The following is a 6000-nucleotide window of genomic DNA, read 5'->3' as shown; positions in this document are numbered from 1 at the left end:
TGGCGTGCGTTGATCGTGAGAGGACTCGCTCACGCACCCGGCCGTCAATAAAGAAGTGTCTGCTTATCTACATCACATTGGTGTCGATAAGTTCTTCATTCCGAGATTTCGGTAACAATATGACTCCACCACTTGTTTCGAGAACGACTTCGCAGTCGTTAGCTAGCCAAAACCAGGCTTACGCAGCATTTTGGCTGCGGACAAGTGCAAAAGGCCGCGGTTCCACATCTCGCCCCAGAAAGCGGGCAGCACAGCTCTTGTGGTGCGCTGCACATGGCTACCAGGGCAAAGTGAGAAGCACCACCACGAGAAGAAGCACCAGCCGCCCGTTCAGAGCCGCGGCGGGCGGGGGCTGGGCTGCCGTTCCGCGCCGGGCCGGGGCTCGGTGCCGCCGCGGGCTCCCCTCAGCCTGCCGGCCCCGGGGCTCTGCGGGGGCCGCCCGCGGGGTGCGGGCTGTGCCCACAGCGGCTGCCTGGGGGGGCTCGGTCCCGAGGCGAAGCTGCTGGCCGAGAGCAGCTGCCGCTCGGTGTCACAGCCCCCCGGCCCGCCGCTGACCCCGCCCTGCAAGGCGCTGCACTTGCTTACAGACGCCCTGCCGAGAGCAACCGAGCTGCCCCTGCGAGCGGCTGGCACGGCGGAAAGCAAATCCTCGCCGGAGGGTACCCGCTGCCGGGGGGCGGGGGGCGGGCGGCGGGTGGGGGGGAGGGAGGGAGGCAGGAGGAGGAAAGACCCCGCTCCCTTGTCCCACCTTTCAGCCCTGCCGCGTGCTCTGCACCCCTTCACTCCGGTAACGGCTCACTTTCCCGTCGCAGGGAGCGGCTCTGAACACAAGAGCTCGTGATGGCTTAGTGGTGCAAGGGGAAACCTAGTGGGGGCTTCTCCTAAGCCACACATTTACACCGCTCGTTTTTCCCTACTCAGAAAGTGCAAAGGCTCTTCTCTTTTGTAAAAAAATAATTTAAAGGTGCTGTTACTAACAGCTGCTTCCAAATGCAAACAGAGCAAATGCACCCGTTTCCCACAGCGAAACAGAGCGCATCATACGCAAAGGACTGAAATGCTTGAGGCACGTAGATGCTTTTGCATACGGAGGCAATGAGTGTGAATGCCGGGCTGCGAGTGGGCAGAGGGCAGAGCGAAGGGAACGCCGCAGCCGCAGCGAGCACTCCCGGGGCCCGGTGGTGTAAACTGGGCTGAGACCCGGCCCAGTGCTCGCCCGGCCAGTGCTCAGCGCAGGGCTGGTGGGGACCTGCTGCCACCTGGCGACCAAACGTGGGTACTGCACCTGCCCGGGACCTAGACCCCTGGGACCGGGACCCCCCGCGGCTCGGACCGGGACCGGGACCGGGATTCTCGCAGCTCAGGACTGGGACCTGGACCACCGGGACCCCTGACCCCGCGGCTCGGGACCGGGACCCCGGCGGCTCCGGACCGAACCGGGACCCCGGGGACCGGGACACCCTGCGGCTCGGGACGGGGACCGGGACCCCCGCGGCTCGGACCGGGACCGGGACCAGGACCTGGACCGGGATTCTCGCAGCTCAGGACTGGGACCTGGACCCCTGGGACCCGTGACCCCCGTGGCTCGGGACCGAACCGGGACCCTGGGGACTGGGACCCCCCGCGGCTCGGACCCGGACGGGGACCCCGGGGACCGGGACCCCCCGCGACTCAGAACCGGGATCCCGGGACCAGGACCCGCTGCGGTTCGGGACAGGGACCCACGTGGCTCGGGACCGGGACCCCTGTGACTGGGACCCCCGCGGCTCGGGACCGGGACGTCCGCGGCTCGGGACCGGGACCGGGACCCCGAGGACTGGAACCCCCGAGGCTCACGACCGCGAACGGGACCCCGGGGACTGGGACACCTTGCGGCTCGGGACGGGGCCGGGACCCCCGCGGCTCGGGACGGGGAACACCGCGGCTCGGGACCGGGACCCGGACCCCCGGGACTGGGACCCCCGTGGCTCGGACCGAGACCGGGACTGGGACCGGGATTCTCGCAGCTCAGGACTGGGACCCGGACAACTGTGGCCCGTGACCCCCGCGGCTAGGGACCAGGAGCTGGGACCTCCGCGGCTCGGGACCGGGACCCCGGGGACCGGGACGCCCGCCGCTCGGACCAGGGACCGGGACCCCGGGGACCGGGACACCCCGCGGCTCAGGACCGGGACCGGGACCCCCCGCGGCTCGGGACAGGGACCCCTGCGGCTCGGGACCGCGACCGGGATCCTCGGAACCAAGACCCCCGCGGCTCGGACCAGGGACCGGGACCGGGACCCCCGGGACTGGGACCCCCGCGGCTCGGACCGGGACCGCGACTGGGACCGGGATTCTCGCAGCTCAGGACTGGGACTTGGACCACTGGGACCCGTGACCCCCGTGGCTCGGGAGCGAACCGGGCCCCGGACCCCCGCAGCTCGGGACCGGGACCCCGGGGACACGGACCCTAGCGGTTCGAGACCAGGACCGGCACCCCCGGGACCTTGACCCCCGCGGCTAGAGACCCACCGGGACCCTCGGGACCGGGACCCCCGCAGCTCGGACCGGGACCAGGTCTGTGACCTCCGGGGCCGGGACCCCCGCAGCTCGGGACCGGGACCGGGATCCTTGGGCCGGGACCCCCGTGGCTTGGATCAGGGACCGAGACTGGGACCCCCCGCGGCTCGAACGGGGACCAGGACTGGGACGGCCGGAACCGGGACCCCCGCGGCTTGGATGAGGGACCAGGACTGGGACCCCCTGCGGCTCAGGACCCTCTGCGTCTCGCAGCGAGACCAAGACCTGGAGCCCTGGGACCGTGACCCCTGCGGCTGACGGCTTGAACCGGGACCGAAACCCCCGTGGCCGGGACCCCTGCGGCTTGTGACCTGGACCGGGACCCCCGGAACCGGGACCCATGCGGCTCGGGACCGGGTCCGGGACCGGCACCCCCGCGGCTCAGGCTGGTTCCGAAACCAGGACCACCGGGACCACCGCGGCTTGGGACAGGGACCGGGACCCCCGCGGCTCGGATCGGGACGGGGACCGGGACAGCCGGGTCTGGCGCCTCCGCAGCTCGGGACCTGGACCGAGATGTCTGGGCCCGGGACCCCCGTGGCTCGGACCGGGACAGGGACCGGGACAGCCGGGACAGGCGCCCCCGTAGCTCAGGCCGGGCCTGAAACCAGGACCGCCGGGACCGGGATGACCGGGACCAGGACCCCCGCGGCTTGGGACAGGGACCGGGACCCCCGCGGCTGGGGACCGGGACAGGGACCGGGATCGCCGGGACCGGCGCCCCCATGGCTCAGGACCGCGACCGGGACGAGGCTCTGAGGTCGGGACCAGGACCGGGACCCCCGCAGCTCGGGACTGGAACTGGGACCGGGACACCCATGGCTCAGGATTTGGACGACCGGGACCGGGACCCCTGCGGCTCGGACCAGGATCCCCGGGCTCGGACCGGGACTCACCGGACTAGGGCTCGAGACCTAGACTGGGACCGGGAACCCCGGGATGGTGACCCTTGTGGCTCGGACCGGGCCAGGACCGGGAACCACAGGGCTCGGACCGGGACCGGGACCCTGGGACTGGGACCCCCGCGGCTTTGATAAATGAATTGTAAAGGCAAACCAGCTCGTTTTATCATGACTTGTGGAAATGCATCCGTATCCTGTGCTGACGTGCTGTTTTGTTTTGCTGCAAACCACACAAGTCTGCATCTAGAGAGGACAACGTATCAGTCATCACCAGTGTCCTTACACAGCCTCTTCACAGCCTCACTGCCGGGACCGCAGGCGTGCTCTTGCCTTTTCCAGGCATCCGAGTGATGAGTTTTGCCTCAATATTGCCTCCACAATATTTTATTTTTCCTCAGTATTTTCAGATGACTCCTAATACAGTTTCACATATGAAGCACTTTACTCACTTGTGTAGATCATTCAAAACAAAAAACCCCACCCACCCACCATGAATAGTGTATCTACGTATTTTGCCACAATGCAGGTATGTTTTTTAATTATAATTTCCAATTCAGTACCAGGGTTAGTTTAAATAATTTAATTTTTCTTCTAAATGCTTTACCAAAACACGTAACAAATTCTCCCTCTATGAATGCTCTGCCAGCGCATGCTATAAGCTTGGCAACTTGATCGCTTGCTCAAAGTGATGATATATTGAGCTGCTTTTGCTTCACAAAAATATTTTGCTGAGTTGTCAACCCATGTTTCACTCTTAATAACTTTTCTCACTTGTCCGACCAAAGAATCATATTTATCTTTATGTTGAGTTTCGTAGTGTTGATGCAAATTGTATTCCTTGAACGCAGACACTGAATTCTGGCATATCAGACAAACAGCTCGCTCTTTGTACTCCGTGAAAAAATAATCAGAAGTCCACTTTTCTTGGAACACCCCGCACTCGGAGTCCATTTTTCTTTTTTTTTGACATGATGGTGTGCGCACTTCCCACTGGTGCTGGCTTGCTTGTCCTGCCCGGGAGCTGGAGGGAGGGAGGGAGAGACGGGGGAGCCGCCCCCCTCCTCAGCCCGGCCGCGCAGTCCGGACAGGGTGGCCAGAAGGGACTGAAGGGACTTTGCCGCGCCGGGGCTCTGGCGACTCGCCCGAGTTGGCTGGGCCTCGCAGTGCAGAGGCTGCCGGCTGAGCTTGCCCGGCAGAGGAGATGCCCGCGCCTCTCGCCCGCCGCGCACCGCAGAGGAGGAGGAGGAGGAGGGGGAGGAGGGGGGGGAAAGGAAAAAGCTCCTTTCTTGAAAGTGGAATGGCAGAAGGTGCCATCGTGTTTTAACATATGTGGACAAAATTATTCTTTAGAGCGCCTCAGTTTACTTTTAATGACTCAAGAACCCAAAGCCAGAGTATGCGGTGCATTTGTAGTTTATCAGTTGAGTTTTTACTCCCAGATTCGTTTGGAGCACAAGGCTGAAGTGCATCTGATACCATCAGTACATGCCATTTAGCCCACAGCAATCATCCAGAAAGCATCAAGTAACCTCTCTGTTATTTTCTGGCCGTAAAAGTGCTCATCCACAACGCAAAGCCAAAGAGCTTAGCCTGAAACAAGAAAAAGCCGAGAGAGGGTTTCCACAGCTGTCACCTAAAGGTTCCCAGCTGAGAGGCACGTCTACAGGTGCTTTCGTTTCTCAAGTCTCAGCTAAACTCCTGGCTCACTCTGGCGTGATCTGAAGAGCCCGAGACTGAGCGCTCAGCCACGGTGCTGGAGCAACGCCCGCTGGTTTCCCACTGCTGCCCCGACAGCCGCTGCAGCATGAACAAGGCAAGGTGGTGCTGAGCATCTGTGAGGAGCTCTCTCGCTAACATAGTCCCAAGGTCTTCTCAAGGTGGCTGTGCAGACAGAGAGTAGTAACGAGGAGCGGCTGGCATACAGTGCCCGTCTGCCTCTGCAGTCAGCTGAATAGTTAACTGCATCCTTGGCGTTGTTTTACACAATTCACTGTTGTGCCTGGAGGCTCCTGCATCTCTGCTGTACATCTCCACTGAGGACCCAGAGATGGAGACCTGAACTTCTGCTTTGCCTAACAGCTAAATTACACTTTGTATAGAAAACTGATCACCTTTGGTGTCATGTTGTATAGATCTGTGACCCAATGAATTCAGAGCTGCTCTCCCAAACCTCTGAAGTCTACCAGCCTTACGGTTACAGAGTCCCTACAGGGATGCACACACCCCAGCTGGGTTCTGCGCTCTCTCCTGAACTATGAGCGAGGAGGAGGAGGAACTGAGCGTAGGGCTTCTCATCTCTTCCCCTTTCATGCAGCACAAGGCACTCCAGAAGCAGCCACGGCCTCACCGAGCCTCCTGGCCAAAAGACTTCGATCTTGAGGGCAAAGGCTGAAGAGTGCATGAAAGTGAGAGAGACACAGGGGCAAGCACTTGTCCCACCTTGCAACATCACTTGTTGGCATCCTCTCATCTGATCCCAGGCTGCAAAGGGTCGCAGCTCCACTTGTGAATTACTGGGTACCCTTACAGCGGTATTATC

The sequence above is a fragment of the Falco biarmicus genome, unplaced genomic scaffold (genome assembly GCF_023638135.1).
Source record: "Falco biarmicus isolate bFalBia1 unplaced genomic scaffold, bFalBia1.pri scaffold_30, whole genome shotgun sequence".
Lineage (NCBI taxonomy): Eukaryota > Metazoa > Chordata > Aves > Falconiformes > Falconidae > Falco > Falco biarmicus.
The sequence above is the reverse complement of the archived record's forward strand: the minus strand, read 5'-3'. Positions refer to the sequence as shown.